Source organism: Zosterops lateralis (genome assembly GCF_965231275.1).
Source record: "Zosterops lateralis genome assembly, chromosome: 5".
NCBI lineage: Eukaryota > Metazoa > Chordata > Aves > Passeriformes > Zosteropidae > Zosterops > Zosterops lateralis.
This window is the reverse complement of record NC_139766.1, coordinates 39,226,393-39,243,308: the sequence shown is the minus strand read 5'-3', so window position 1 is coordinate 39,243,308 and position 16,916 is coordinate 39,226,393. Positions and strand designations below refer to the sequence as shown.

The 16,916-nt window shown below is 42.2% G+C and overlaps 1 protein-coding gene across 2 annotated transcripts in view; it reads right to left on the bottom strand.

Moving 5' to 3' along the window:
• The window catches only part of SPOCK3 (SPARC (osteonectin), cwcv and kazal like domains proteoglycan 3), a 143,674-nt gene extending 140,579 nt beyond the window's left edge, over nucleotides 1-3,095 (bottom strand). Inside the window, exon 1 of one of the 2 annotated variants that reach the window (XM_083862503.1) lies at nucleotides 3,023-3,095. The gene's annotated coding sequence lies outside the window, so the exon portion shown is untranslated. The remainder of the gene's footprint in view (nucleotides 1-3,022) is intronic. The other variant, XM_083862502.1, reaches the window with a different exon arrangement.
• Between the last annotated feature and the right edge of the window lie 13,821 nt (nucleotides 3,096-16,916).

Sequence of the window (16,916 nt, the reverse complement as noted above, 5' to 3'; positions counted from 1 at the left end):
AAATCTCAGTTCCCAAGCCTGAAATAAAGAGAGGATACATTCCCATGGGCTGGAACGTCCTAGCATCATGACACCACTGGCTACTGAAGCAGCCTAACCAGGAAAGCTTGGAAAACCTTAATAAAGGTGGTTTTTTTTTTTTGTTGTTTTTGTTTTTTTACATCAACCCTGAGACTTATTTTAGTGGAAACTTGCAGCTACTCAGCAACTGGACTCCAGCAGCACTAAGACAGGGTCAAAAACTCTTCCTCCCTCACACTTCAGGCAAAAAATAAACATACCCTCATATAGAACCCAAAATGTTTGACTTGCCCATAGAACTTAAGGGAGTTGATATCTGGTATCTCTCCCATCCTTAAGATGGAAAATCCCCCATTTAAAAATAAGACCATTCGCAATTTTTGCACAGTAAGAAGTGGGAAGGCAGGTGGCCCCTAACACACATCTAGTTTCCCACTGTTACATGTTCTTGCCCAGACCTATTACATGTTACAGACTGTTACATGTTGTTCTTGCCCAGACCTATTGTACATTAGTATTTTCAACAGATTTGTCAGAATGATCAAGACCTTTCAAAAGAATTGAAGAGCCAGTTATAGTTCTGCCTATACAAAGTACTGAAAAGATTTTAGCTAATAATCTCACATTAATAACAAACTTACTGACAAAACTGACATTTTAGAGGATGCTAAGAGAGCTGGGTTTGGGTTTTGATTTTGTATAATGAAAATATCGTATCCTGGTTTATCAGGCTCGGTAAGGTCTCCCTTTCTGAAAGACTGCCCTCTTTCTCACTGTGATCTAAAACTCTTAAGAAACTGAGCCAATGAGCCAGAAGTCAGGGTCATTATCTTACACATTAATCAGTCCTGTCAGTTAAGTCTTAAGTTAAGCCTTTAAATACTTTTTTTCACACCAGAATTCCATCTAACCGTTACATCTGTAGGGTATTTAAAGCCTGCAAAAAATATCCTACTCTTACCAGAGAATAAAATTATAAACACAGGCCTTGCATACCTTGATTTTAACTCTGCAAGACAGTTAACCCTACATACGTTTGGAATGCTGCCGTCCTGTTCCTTAAGAGGAGGCCACATATGAATCACTAATCACATTGCTAATTACAATTTCAAAACCAACAAATTACAGTCACACAAGTAAATTTACTAATTATACAAAAACGCAGAATGGTAAGTCTTCTTCACCATGTTATATTTAAGTATAATAATTGATAAGTGTTCTTACAAGATATTTTTCTAATGAATTCTCGTACGGGTAGATTAACATAAATTGGGGGGGTTGTTTACAGTTATATGTTATGAATTACTGAAAACTACCCATGCTTTAAAGGGAGAGCCTTGTAAAATTAAATAAATATTTCAGATTGGGTACCAATCAATAGGACATAATCATTCTGGACAAGAAATGAAAGCATACTCCTCACTGAAGCACCAGCCTTATAAAACTTACACAGTGTAAAAATAAGGCAGCATATTTGCAAATTGCATCAGAAGAATCAGTATGCAGTACTTCCTCAAAGCAGTCACTCTTAAAACCCTTGGGGACACCTACTTGTCACAGAATAAATTATCTGGCTAATATCCAATATTACAGTACATGTCAGTGGGCACCCAGGAGACAAGCATTAGAGAGCACTTAGCTTCCTCAGCCTTGCAGGTTAGTCCTTACATAAATGACTTTGCCCAATTACAAAACATAACTGATGTGCGGATTTTGGAGTTTTCTAGCAGCAGCCTTTAATCCTCGAACATTTCTACAGCACCAAATTTTAGCTTGGGTTTTTTTTTTTTTTCCAAAATCACAGGTCCCAATGCACAGCATACTGAACAGGTATTTTTCACATGAACCTAAGCTTTTTTTTTTAAATATTCAATGCAAACAAAAGTATCACTATTGACTGGAAGCACTCTCCAACATCAAAATTATGCTGTTTAATAGAAACTACTGGGGAAAATAACTTCTCCCACAACTCTAGCAGTTCTTTCCTAGTTGTTTAAGATAAATAGCCAAGTCTGCATCCCACATGCAACACGGACATGAAGCTAGAAAATACATGCATCACACGACACTCCAGGTCTCAGAAAAATAAGAGACTTCTTGGAGACATTTACTTCAGTTTGCTACAGCAAACCGCAGTCACCAGCGGGTTACAGAACAAGAAGAAACCTGTTGCCTCTTAAGTTGCAAACCAAATCGATATTTTACACCAAATCAAAGAAACCCAATGGGTTAAACAGTAGAGAAAGCAGAAAATTATTTTGCACGGTTGGAATTCGGGTTTTTTAAAGGGACGCAGGACACTGGATGATGGAAGAAAATCTTTCCCAATGAAAGAAATGCGAACGGCTTTTAAAAGCAGGTTGCGTTTCACTCAAGTTGCAGCAAACGGAGCCCGAGCGAGGCGCGCAGGGGACAGAGACACCTCACAGCGGCAGGTTTCGTAACCGGGGAGATCCGGGTCAGCCTGGGGCTGCCGGGCACGGGCTCCGAGCACCCCTGACACCGCAGCCCTGGCCCTGACACCACAGCCCTGACAGACACCGCAGCCCGCTCTCCCCGCCCTCCTCCCGGCTCCTCTGACAGGGCTCGGCGATGCCGCCCGCTGCCCGGTGAGGGACGGGGCTCTGTCCCGGCTCTGTCCCGGCCCAGCCCCGGCCGCTCCGCACCCCTTCCCTCAGCGGGGCGGGAAAGGGGGCAGGCAGGGAGGGAGGGAGGCCACCCGCGGCTCCCTCAGGCCCCCAGGGCGGGAGGCGCTGGCGGGCCCGTTCCGCCGGGCGCCCCTCAGGGCCCGGGGCTCTGCCCGCCCCGCCCCGCCCCGGCTCCGCACCGGGACCTGCCCGCCGGACCCTCCTCCTGCCCAGGGGCCGCAGGCAGTTCATTCAGAATTACAATTCGGGGAGAAGGGGAAAGTTGAGGCTGTACCCCAGCCCCGCTCCCAGGGGATGCCCTGCACCCCGCAGGAACGGAACGGGCTGGGCGCGGCCGGCAGGGCTGAACTTACGTCTCGGAATTTGTTCCACTGCCCGACCTCCTTGTCGTACTGAGAGATGGTGGTGAGCCATTGTTTATCGTCCAGAAAATTGCCGCTGTCCGGTCTGCCCCCGGCCGCCGCCGCCGCCGGGCTGCACCAGGCTGCCGCGCACAGGCTCAGCAGGGCTGCCGCCGCCGCCGCCGGCATCTGGGCGAGAGGAGAACGGCACGGGTTACCCTCCGCGGGCCGGGCCGGGCCGGGCCGGGGGCTGCCGCCGGGGCGCGGGACGGGGGAAGGGGAAGGGGAGGCCGCCCGGCCCCGTCACCTTGTGCCGGCCCCGCGCCCGCGCTGCTCGCCGCGGCCGAAAAGGCGGCCCCGCGCCCGCTCCCTCCCGCGCGCGCCGCCGTCTGCGCCCGCCCGTCCTTCTGTCCGTCCGTCCGTCCGCCCCGCTCCCGCGCCGCGCGCGCCGCCCGCCCCTCGCCCCGCCCCGCCCCCGCCCCGCGCCGCGCCGCGCCGCGCGCCGCACCGGGAGAGCGCGTGCCCGCCCGGAGACCGGAGCCCCGCACCCGGGAACATCCCCCGGCACCGGCACATCCCCCGCGTACCGGCACATCCCGGGTACCGGCACATCCCGGGACACCGGCACATCCCCGGGCACCGGCACATCCCCCGCGTACCGGCACATCCCGGGACACCGGCACATCCCGGGACACCGGCACATCCCCGGGCACCGGCACATCCCCCCCGGGCACCGGCACATCCCCGGGTACCGGCACATCCCCCCCGGGCACCGGCACATCCCCGGGTACCGGCACATCCCCCTCGGGCACCGGCACATCCCCGGGTACCGGCACATCCCCCGGGTACCGGCACATCCCCGGGCACCGGCACATCCCCCTCGGGCACCGGCACATCCCCGGGTACCGGCACATCCCCCTCGGGCACCGGCACATCCCCGGGTACCGGCACATCCCCCGGGTACCGGCACATCCCCGGGCACCGGCACATCCCCCTCGGGCACCGGCACATCCCCGGGTACCGGCACATCCCCCTCGGGCACCGGCACATCCCCGGGTACCGGCACATCCCGGGACACCGGCACATCCCCGGGCACCGGCACATCCCCGGCACCGGCACATCCCCCCCGGGCACCGGCACATCCCCCCCGGGCACCGGCACATCCCGGGACACCGGCACATCCCCGGGCACCGGCACATCCCCCCCCGGGCACCGGCACATCCCCGGGTACCGGCACATCCCCGGGTACCGGCACATCCCCGGGTACTGGCACATCCCAGGTACCGGCACATCCCTGGGCACCGGCACATACCCAGCACCAGCACATCCCAGCACCAGCACATCCCCGCTGGGCCCCACTGCCTCCTCCAGGTTAGGGTGGATGCCGCTGGAACTTGGCTACAGCTGCGTTGGCACCTCACACCCCGAGTTAGATCGGCGAAAACCCTCAGGCGGACGCGATCCTTCAAAACTCACAGTTGTGTCAAGATAGAACTTTCCGCGCCTTTGGGGCGAGGAGAGACGCGAGCTGGCGGATCCCCCCGAGTGCTCATGGTGATACCACCTGCCCGTGTTACCCCTTTGTAAGGGTCGTGCACTCTTCCCTCTCTTTCTGCTTTTGTCTTTTCAACAGCAACATTGTCTTAACCCAAAGTCTTCAACGACATCTGGTTGCTTTCCCGAGTTAGTTCAATTTTATTTAGAATTGAGCGAGGTGCAGTAGTAGTTCCATTACCTCTCCAGCATAGCTGCCTCCATATTTAAGTTCTGCCATCCTGTTGACCTAATTAATCTAATTTTTAACGTTAGCTTTCTTCCTTAGACTTGAGTAACACGGGTTTTTATGTTTGTATGAGCTGTGTGCTGCAAGTTTGGGTAGAGGAAGCGGGGCAGAGGCTGCGGTGTGGCCTCTGTGGGAAGAGGACGGTGTGGTGAAGCATTGATTTAGAAGAATTAAAGGCTTTAGTCAAAATAGATAGTGCTGAGATAATGTAGCTAGGACTTCCCTTTTGTTAACAGAAGCCAGACTGAAGGAACTGATAAATCATGGAAGCTGTCAAACTAGGCTTTTGCATCCTGAATAATCAATAGACCCCATGAATACAATAAAAAGTCAAAGAGAGGAAGACCCATCTTACTTCATCATTTTGGGACCCCACCCCATAAAAAAGACCACTGACCCATTTCAAAGAACAAACTCCCCATGCCTAATGGCTTTTTGGGCTAATTACCATACACAGCGGGGAATGGGATGTACCAGAGTTATGAATGTGCATTTGTGTTTTGGGTATTCAATACTCCTGTACATAAAAGCCCCTGTGACCATCTGTGGATTGTGCTGTGTATTTGGGAGCGATCCTGGTGTTGTAATAAACATACACTTTATAACTTTAAACTGTCAGAGAGTCTTTGTCCATCATAGTTGGATATTGGTATTAGATCAATATCCATAGTTTTTTGATAATTCAGTGGGACTCTCGGGAAGGGCTGGCTCCACCAGCCCCACACAGAGACATGGCAGCTACAGCCAAGCCCTTCGGCAAAGCTGGCTGTGACAGCACAGCCAGGGAGGGCAGAGAATTTTGTGCGGAGAGAGGAGGTGGGAACAGAAAGGGTGAGAAACAACAGGAACGCCAGGCCAGAGAGAGGTGAGAAAGCGCTCTCCATGGCAGGGTACTGCAGGCCCTGCAAGAGTCATGCCAGAGTAAAGGGATAGGCCCAGGGAAATGTGGCAAGCCCAGAGCAGAGCTCACTTTCCTGAAGAACTGCAGCCGATGGGAAAGCCATGGCAGGGCAGAGGAAAAGTGTGAAAAGAAATGAGCAGCAAAGAGAAATTGTTACATGCTGACTGTACGTGCCCTCAATTCTCCCTGTGCTGGGCAGGGAGAGAGGAGTCTGGAATGAAGCTGAGCCTGGGAAAAGAAGGGAGAAAAGTTTTAAAGTGTGTCGTCTTCTTTACCGCTGCTCAAACTATCTACTACATTTTTATTTTAATTGGCAATTAATCTTCTCCCAGTCAAGACCGTTTTGTCTCCAACAGTAATCAGTAAGCAGTGTTCCTGATTCCTTTATATTAACCCATGAGCTCTCTGACTCCAGTTCTTGCTATCCTTTCCTGCTGTGGAGGGGGCTGTGAGCAGCTGGGTAAACCTTTGGCTCTTAGCCTGGATTGACCACCACCAGCTAGCCATGTCAAGTACACAGCATTCTCAGTGTAGTTGCTGAAAGTATTTTTTGTGGTAAAATATGAGTTACTTTCAGACTTGGAACTAGGGTCAAATCCATCAAGAGATTTTCTGATGGAAGAAAAATGCCACTTCATGCAAAAAGAGGAGTGATTATGAGATTGACACTGACTTTAGCAAGTTTTGATTTTGGTCATAAACTGTAACTACAGACAGATAGTAAAGTATTAATTAAATCAAATAACCTACATTATACAGTACATAATATATGCCATTTTGTTCCTAAACTTATATCACTAAAATCAATGAAAATCCTGTCACCCATGTGACAGACAGGATGATTGCCAGATTAGGATTTATGTCCCTGACTCTAAAAATGCTACCTATCCAGAATGATATTATATTCTGTAATAAATGAATCATAAAATTCAAACCAAAGGGATAGAGGGACTGCACAGAGGCTAAATAAGAATCAATAAAACAGTCATGTTATTCTCAGGGTGGGTTATAGAGTCAGTGCTTTATAGAATCATTCTCTGACAATCCAGTTTGTATTTGTCAGTCTTAATGTTAATGTCCTTCAAATTGGTTTGCCCTTTGGCAAAGAAGAAATTTCTCTATAAATCTAATGTGTTGGGGTTTTGTGGTTTTTTTTAAAAAATTACTTATTTAAAGTCTTTTAACAGCATCTCAGTTCCTTAATTTGTGTTTTCACTTACCCTGCAATGAAGGTGATTTATTTTCGTTTTGGTTTGCTTCATTTGTGTTTGACAACTTCATCCAGATAATATTAGTTAGTACTTTCAAGTTTTGTTCATCTTTCCACACTTAGAAAAGAGGAATAAAAGTGGCTAAGATTTGCATTCAGTAAAAATCCTTAGAAAGGGGAAATCTCTTATGATTTGAGTTTTAAAAGTTTCACTGCAATTTGTCTAAAAAGTGATCTTCAACACCTATGACTACAGTTTCTACTGAAAACACATACTAATGATCAATTATATGTAATTTTGCCTGAACCAAGCTATTTGAAGCCTTTAATAATTCTAAATGTATTCCTTATAATTTTAAGCACTCTGATCTCCACATAATTGGTTTAAGAGCCTCATTCTGATCAAGGACTTTACACAAGTTGGTAATTCCATTTATTCAAGCACACAATGATACTTGATTGAAATGGCATTTTGAAGATACAAAACTAAGAAGTTGTGGTTTTTTTCTCAATAAATTCACTTCTCTTCAAAGATTAAACTTATGTACCTTGAGAAATATTCTTTATTTTAAATGTACATACATTTCTTACAGAAAATGTAACTGTATTGTTACATACTGATGTGTTTAACAATAGCATCTTTAAGATGTGACAGGGAATCTGTTACTGCAGCAGTCATAAGAGAATAATACTAATGGTAACAGGAACATAATTTTGAACCGAGAGTTTAGAAACTGCCTCATAGCTCTTTACCATTATCCAGTCAAGAACATTGCTGTTATTAACAACAAAAAAAAAATTTCTTCTTGATTCCAAACTATTATCATTTTTGCAAATTTTCAGTAACAAGTATTTCAATATTAAGACTTACTAATTTAGAATAATAACTGTTCAGGTGTCTTCCCCTCTGAGTAGCTGATGCATCCTACAGGGAGGTAGCAATGAAGATGGTGTAGGTGGTAATATACTTGCAAGTTACAATACTGACATGAGTAATGTGGCTGTTGCACAAGGAAAAGGATGGAAAGAGAAAAAAAAAAAAAGAGGGAGTACACATTTAAATATATTTTGTGTACACATCTATGTGTGATATGAAAGAGCATTGGAATTATGCAACATATGTATGAAGATATATATTGGAAGAAAAGTTTGTATGCATAGGTTACTGATGGAACAGAAGGAACATGCTGAAAAATTATTAGGAAATGCAAGGAGATTTATGGCCTGAACACTGTGTCACAAAAGTGCTTTACTCACTTCCTGCAAATGAAGAATATGTTCACTTAAGGCAATTAAGTCTGGGGTTCATTTTTTAGAACTATTTTAACTGCAAGGGCTGTGTTAGTATGTTTGAATAAACTTACGTTGAAGGAAATCCCAAGGGAACCTCTAGTTATCCCATTGCCCACAGGCAAAGCCAGATAGACTTTGTTACTGCTGGCAGATGCCGGTCCAACATCAGTAGAGTCTGTTGGTGATAGAAACTCCACGCTGATCTGTGTCATGGGTATTACTAGACTAATTTTAGAAGAGACTTCCAATACCTGAAACAAGTTGATCTTGCTGTAATTTAAGCTTATAAGATATAGTGAATCCTATTCACCAAAAGCACAAAGAACAAATGACTCTTTGCTCAGCAGCCTTTCCCATATAGAAAACTATTGTAACCCCAGTCTGTATTTCATCCCAGCCATATGTTTATTAGCGTATTTTTACCTTGTTCTTTTAATCTTATACCATCATTTTGAGATCTCTGATCACTTTATTATCCCACTGAATTGGGCTATGGGGGTTTTCCATTGTCAATGTCTAGAACACTAGAACACCGTTGAACAGAGCAGAGAATTTACCTCAAAAACATAAATTATTTTGGCTTGATAGGATTTGCATCTTCTTTGCTGTCTTCCAGGCATGTAGACATAGTGTGCTGAATTATGTGTCCCTGTATCTTCCAGAAATTGAGGGTAGAACAGCAAGAATTTAATTTTCTGACCCTTCTTCACCTACTTTTTTGAAGATCCCTTTTTTTAAAAAAACCTTTAATTTTCTTTGGTTTTTTACAGTCATCTCGTACCTGCTTGTTCTCTACAATTTCTCAAAAGCAATGACTAACAATTCTGAGACCCTTTCAAACAGTTCTGTGAATATTCAGGGCAGAGTTCATAAGATGATTACAACAATCTCATTTTTACAAAAATTACAAAATTGATTCATTACAGACAAAGTCTTATCTAAGCTCTTTTTTTCTTGTCATTGCTGTGATGAGTGAGTTAACCAATTACATGCCATTAATGATTGATGCATATGTTTTATATTACCTTTTCTTACATTTCTCTCCTTACTGCATTCTTCCTCCACAATGGGACTCATACTTTCCTTTCATCTTCTTTACAATAATACTATGTTTGTAATTATTTCTTATTAACCTTGATGTCTTTTGCTAGCTGCATCTCAACTTCTCCTTGACTTTTGCTATTTGTGACTTGAACTGCTTTGAAGTATTCATCTTTCATTCTTCTTGGATTTTCATCTTCTACTTCAGGCCACTGCAGACTTCAAGATTTAATGTATTTGTCCTCTACGGCTTTCCCTATTCTTCTGCTATTACTGCAGTTTAATCCTTAATATTTTTACTGTAGGGTAAATCCTCCAAGGTACTCATATTTCTCATTCTTCATGATTTTTATTAGATTGATAAACACCTGTGGATCTCTGCTAACACAAGTATTGTCAAAAAGTCAGAAACTACAAAGATCCAGAGAGCATGATGGTCAGCATTAAGGACACATCCTCTATTTCACTATGGATTTTCAAGCCTGAAATGTTATAATTTTGCAAATTCACTTGTATAACTTACCTGGGCAAGTAGTTCTAGTGTAGACAAAACTAGAAGATGAAGTATGTAATGAAACTTTTAGCTCTTCATTCTTTTGAATAAGAATGAAAACACAATGAAAAAAAAATGCATATTATACAGCAGAAAAGTTTTGGGTTATTTTTTTTCTTTTCTCTCTGAAGCACATTCTCCTGTTTTCCTTTACTATGTGGATAACCAGCATCTTTTAAGAAATGTCTCTGCAACACAGTTTGAAAAAACATTAATTATTCTAATAATTGCGGTTGATTAAACAGGTAGGGGACCCTTTTTGATTCTTCATTTACCACTTTTTCCTCCTTCCTGAGAGTTCTGCACAGCTGGAGATTTTCAGCCCCATTGTAGCCTTCTCATCTTAGTAAAGTTCTTTTGGCATGCTAATTAATCTCCTTCCCAATATTTACTCTCCCTGACCACAAGCCATTGTCTGCTCTAACATCTTATTTTGAAGAGACAGGGTTTTTGAAATTCTTGAATGCTTCTCTTAACAATAGCCCTAGCCTATACATAATGTAGCAAGCAATAAAATTATTTGATAAATTTCTAACCTTGAGACTGTTTTCATGGGGTTTTTTTTACACATTACAAGACTGCTTTTCTTTGAGGTTTCTTGTGCAAAACCAGGGTTAGTTTTTTTCTGTTTTGCCAGAACACTAATCAAAATGGCAAGGTTTACTCAAATACTTGAACCAATTTAATCCAATTTATCCAATACAGAAACATTCTGCTTTATATTAGTTTATATTTCAGACTTTTTTGAATCTTATTTATTAAGAAACAGATGTTTTCCTGTAAAATGCTTTATCCATGCTGTTCAATGCAATTGGATACAGTATAACATATCTTGTTATTATATACTGGACATATACTAGACATATATTGGATATATATTGGTTATTACATATGGAATATCCTGTCAAGCTTTATCTTCTTAATAGAGCACAAAATATGAGACACTTCTAATGCATTCATTGCCATTGAGACTGTTACAGAGAATTTAATAAAATTAAATAATTCTAATAACGTCTAAAAATGTTGACAATAAGCTGTCATTTATGAAGAAAGTATCCTTTATCAAAATGTTTTATGTGAGAAACAAAAGAAACAAGGCTCATGTTTTTAGACATCAAAGACAGGTAGCTACAAATTCAGCCTAATGTCATGTCTCTGAAAGATGTAAGTCTTGACAACTTAAAAGGGAACCAAAGTCTTTCAAAAGTCTCCACAAAAGCAAAAGCTAAGCTGATCAGAATAGAACCATCTTGTCTCTTTCTTCTGTCAGTAACTGAGCAAAGGCCTTTCCCCACAAGTATGCTGTATTTTATAGTGATGACAGGTTTAAATGCAATACTTTATTGATTAACTGTAGGCTGATGAGTTAACTATGGAACATAATTAACTATGGAACTAGCTAGAGACAGTCATATTACTTAGAGTTTGGTTGAACTCACCATGCCACCTCCACCTAAAACATCTCATTACTGTAGCATCAGAGAATCATTTAGGATAGGAAAGACATTTAAGATCAAGTCCAACCATCAACCAGCACTGCCAAGCCCATTCCCAAACCATGGCTCTAAGTGCCACATCTACATGTCTTAAATACCTCCAGGAATGGAGACTCAACTGCTTCCCTGGGCAGCCTGTTCCAGTGCTTGACAACCCTTCCCACAAAGAAATTTCTCCTAATATCCAGTCTGCACCTCCTCTGGTGCAGCTTGAAGCTGTTTCTTCTTGTCACCTGGGAGAAGTGAGCAACCCACACCTGGCTACACCCTCCTCATAGGCAGCTGTGCACAGCAATAAAGTCTCCCCTGAGCCTCCTCTTCTGCAGACTCAACAACCGCAGCTGCTCCTCATTTGTTTTGTGCTCCAGACCCTGCACCAGCTCCATAGCCCTTCTCTGGACCTGCTGCAGCATCCCAATGTCCTTTCTGTGTGAGTGGCCCAGAACTGAACAGAGGATTCGAGGTGTGGCATCATCAGTGTCATGTACAGAGGGACAATCACTGCCCTGATCCTGCTGATAGGATCTGATGCCATTATTTCTGACACAAGCCAGCATGTCACTGGCCTTCTTGGCCACCTGGGCACACTGTTGTGTTGACCAGCAGTCCAGGTCCTTTTCCAACAGGCAGTTTTTCCAGCTGCTCTTTCCCAAGCCTGCAGTGCCACATGGGGTAGTGGCTGAAGTGCAGGACCCAATATTTGGCCTTGTTGAGCTTCAGACAATTGGCCCCAGCTCATTGATTCAGCCACTCCAGATCCCTCTGTACAGCTGGCAACCCTCCAGCACTCCCAACCAACTTGATTCAAATCTGGAGGACTGCATATATTCAAAACTGTGGGGGTGCTGGAATGGTATCATAAGTTTCTTAGTTGTAGGTTTGATGTGATTTGGACTTTAACCCTAGCCTGGTAAAGTTCCTGTCTTGGATTGTGCTTATCAAAGGTTGATAAGAGTTGCCAAGACAACTCTAATCCTCTGCCCTGGGTTTCGATCATCCTATTGTATTTTCCCCCATCCCATTGTACTTCTCCCCCACATGTCCACCATCCCCCAGGCCCCAGAACCTTCAGGAGAGGTGTCTGACAGGGATTGGTGGGTCTCCCAGGGCCACATCCCAAATTCACCTGATTTGTTAATGTTGTGTATTGCATTTTGACCTTACCCACCTGGCTTTGTGTGATTGGTCTTGTAACTTGTATCCACCCCTGAGATTTTGGGGGAACAAAAACCCCCTGTAACCGAGGCCCGGGGTCACTCCCCAGAGGCACAGGCCTGGAACCAGGGGCTGCCCCCTGAGTTACCCGAATAAAACCTTTTCTCCCTGAGCCTGGAGTGTCCCCTCTTTCAAACCACGGCCGAGACAGCTAAGGCAAAGGTGCTGCGGAGCCAAGACCCACGCAAAGGTACTGTTGGCGTATCACAGCTAGCAGGGTGGCCCAGCTGACGCTGAGCTGACCTGAGAGACAGATACGCGAAGCAACACAAAACAATCTTGCTATGAAAGTCAAGCTTTGCTTAGTCAACATGATAGATTTTGGAGCAATTAAGCATTAAAGGAATCTGTTTTACAGCAGAAGAGGAATCTCCGTTTTACAGTTTTACAGTTCAATCACAAACCATATCTATTCCTTGGCTCTATTTCTAGACCTGTGTAAGACATTTCAGAATTACATGGGTTAACTGGCTTATTTTTCTTCTGTAAAACTACATGTACAGTTGAAGCCAAGTCCATTCCTAATCAAATACATAATTTGACAGGAGTACACATTTGTGCCCATTACGTTAATTTGTTTTGGGCCTGTAGGCACTATCACACATGCTGTATGTCTTACCTTGTTACCAATTCAGTCAGAAGTGAGAGGAGGCTACATAATTAAGTACGACTTCTTTACAAATAACCTCCATATAAAGTCTAGGTCTCTGAAATTACATTTCTTTTTTTCTTATAAATGTGCTGTAATCATTAAACCTTCTGTATAATTTAAAAGTAAGTCAAATTGATCATAAATCTCATTAAAAAGAAGATAATTTTTAGGATATAACTCAGAAGAGCCTTTGCACATTTCTACACAACTTTTAAGTATGAAAATATCAAATTTACTGCAGGGGAAAAAATCTCACAATGACACAATTCTTCAGAGAAATTTCATTTATTAAAACCCCTAATACCTTTCTCGTCTTTCTGCCACTTCCTGTCTTTCAAAATCGCTTCTTTCCAATTCATTTCCTTTTCTGTGGTTTCAGAATATAGGTAGTTTCTCTTTTGCCTATTCCTTTTCATCTTTTTTTTTATCTCTCCCTTGTTCTCTCACTTTCTTCCGTTAACTGCTTTGGCTATATTTTATCTTGATAATCATGTATATGATCTATTTCAGAAGTGAAAAATTGATGTGGAACAAGAAGACCACAACAACAAAGACCACTGCTCTAGAGTAGAGTTAGCCTTCCAGATTACCAGGACTGATGGAGCTATTGGGAGTAGATTGGTACTAATTTATAGATTATTGCAGTTTCCAGCCTAATCTCTCTGTTTTGACCTGGACATTTTGAATTGGTAGCTTGTCTTAATCAGGACATCTAGGAACTAATTTTTTCCCATATGATCATTCTTGTAATTATTTTGATTTTTTCATCACCTTTAATACATTAAAAATCAAGGGGAAAAGTTGTAAAACAAACAAAAACCCACAACCAAACAAAATAAACTACAAATCAACAGAAAATAACCCAAGAAACACAGGAAAGGAACTCCAGTTCCATGGCACTCCAATTAACAAATAACCTAGGCAAACAGTTAAAATGTGTTAGTGCAAAATTAAATTATTCTTGCAGGAAGCTAATTCTGCTTATTTTGTGGGCATCTTGACACAGCAAAATTTAACACTTTATCCGAGCAAATTGAAAGATTTAGTTTTATCAAACTTTAGGTGAGCTACTAAAAAGTAGTTTCCATTATAATTAATTGGCTGCAATTTGTGGTTTCTGTATTTCAAAGACTAAGTTTCTGAGTCCTCGACTCTATGGGCCAGGTAGGACTAAACCTCAAAGGAGACCATAACAAGTTGTAGAAGATATAGTTTTGTCACAGACCCCAGTCAAAGATCTGGAAATTTCTAACTATCTGGCTTCTTTGGCAGACCGTAGGAGAGAATAGGAACATAGTGATTAGACAATAAGGAAGTAATTTAGAGATACCTGTAGATGCAATTTGACATTCAATTAAAATTATTTTTTTTATTCGAGGCAATTTAAAACACTGAAATTGAAGAAAAAATCCTTTTTAAAGTTAGAGTTCTACAAATAGTTTTAGGACATTGATGCTTCATCTCAATTTGACATGGAAGAAAATACGAAAGGAATGAAATACTGTACCCATTGCGAGGACTCTGGAAAGCAATTTATATATCTATTGGAAACTTGCATATCCCTTACTTAAAGATGAGTTTCCATTAGGATGATCTGTTTCAAAGGGCACAAGATACCATGGGGAGAATTACCATAATTCCAATCTCAAATCTAAATCCCTCTGAGATTGTGGGATCTGTGGCAAACATTTTCTCCCTTACACAGACACAGTATGCCAAATGGCTGTGCATATAGAGGAAAGTGGGAAGAAGACATTGCTCAACCTCCTCCACTTACCTTGACACATTAGATTTTCCCCTAAAATACCCCTGGAAGAGGGAGAAAATCAGGCACCAAGAGCGGTTTAAAAATCAGCAATGGGTGAATGACAGAGCTTTCTGATGTTTGACATCAGCCTGTAACTATCTCAGTAGTATAAAAATTAGCTCCAAGGTAGACCACAGTACTCAGACCAAAACAAAAGCTATGGGGAAAGGTAATGGTTTGACACATGGCACAGACATTTTTAGACAGTGTCATAAAACTTGTGCCTAGGAAATCATCTTGGTATCTCCTCTCAAAGATTGTTCTGAAAATGGTGTATAGAATTAGAACAACAGAAGCAAATTATTTTTTTCACATTAAATGAATAGGCTCATTGATCAATACACACCGAGTCACGTTATGGATGTTAGAAGTCTGTACTAATCACTAAAACTTGAAATTGTGTTTGAACCCGATTATTCCTGATCCTAGGCCATGTACACAGATAATATAAAAAGAGTGTTATAAAGCATGTAATGAATGCTTTTCTCTTAATAATAAACTGAGTATTTAAAAAATAATTGTCCTTTCTGTAACTTGTTCAAAGTGCTTTTACCAATCTGAAAAAGCCTGTGTGTACATATTGATTAAAATGCCCATTGTTCTAATCTCTTATTAGATTTTTGGAGTGAGGCTTTAAAGAGGTTACAGCAAAGAAAACTGAAAGGTAAATGACAAAATCTTTGGGCTTTTGATTTATAACAAATCTGTGGTTTATAGTGCCACTACTCCCTTTTTCCCCCCCCCCTTTTTTTTTTTTTTTTTTTTTTACTTTTTGAATGGCAGGTATTTCCCTTTTCTTTTCATTTCTTCATTTCTCTGATCCTATTCATATACTTACTAGCCAACTACTTTATGCAGCTGGAAATGAGATTGTTTTGTTCTGTATACAACGCCAATGCACTTGCAGGGAATGAAATACATGTTTGGATTAAAGGTCTGAAAAATAGCAGTGGTTAACAATATATATATACTCTGAACATTCGGAAAGATTTTATCTTTTGTTCCTTTAAGTCAAAGAGTAGTAAAATTAAAATTTCTTCAGAATTATATGGATAATAAATAGGGAATATTAACTAACGTTAGGTTATGGTTACAAACAGACAATGAAGATCAGGAATATGAGAGATTTATAAGAGTATCTTTGATCTCTAAGCAGGAATAAGATATTTAATAATAATCTTCATTAACTGAAATCAAGCAGAATACATTAAACATTCCAGTTCCTTAAGACACAGTAATTTCTAAATTAATTTTTAAATTTAACTTACTCGAAGATTCAAGAATTCTAGGAACGTAAAACTTCGCTGTCAAAATATTCTTACCTTTTAAAATTTACTTCTAGGCACCTCTTTAAATAGACCCATGTTCATGCAAACATCTCACCGGGATAATGTGAAATTTGTGCCTTTTTCCTGAAGTCCTTGGGAGAGGATCGCCCCCCGGTGGCGGCGGGGAACCGCATTTATTCCTCTGGACCTCAGGCTATGAAAGCTGAGTAATTACAACTCTGCTGCTTGCTCAATTATTGCTAGCAATAATTCTTTCCATTGCTTGTTTTAAAAATATAATATTTCATTTCCTTCCTAATTTTTTATTTATGGAAAATTGATATTTTTTTTCTGGATGTGTTTTCTGTTTATCCCTTACACCATAACTAGTTACACCTATAAAAATTCTTGATCCTAGAAGCCTTGCTTGCAGATTCCAGAACTCACACCTTTACAATTGGCCTCAGGTTTTCTGGCAGCCCAGTGTGATTGCAGACATGTCTCAGGACTGCTGTTCTTTGAAAAGCTAATGCAAGAGTGTCAGTGCGAGCCATGCAGCAGATTCTGGTAGTGACCAGCATTTTAATGCCCACAGAAATTCACTGTGTAGATCTGTCTTTAGGATCAGCTGTGTTTCCTCTCAGAATGACAATTTCCTGCTAAGCAGTGCAGCAAGCAGTGCTATCA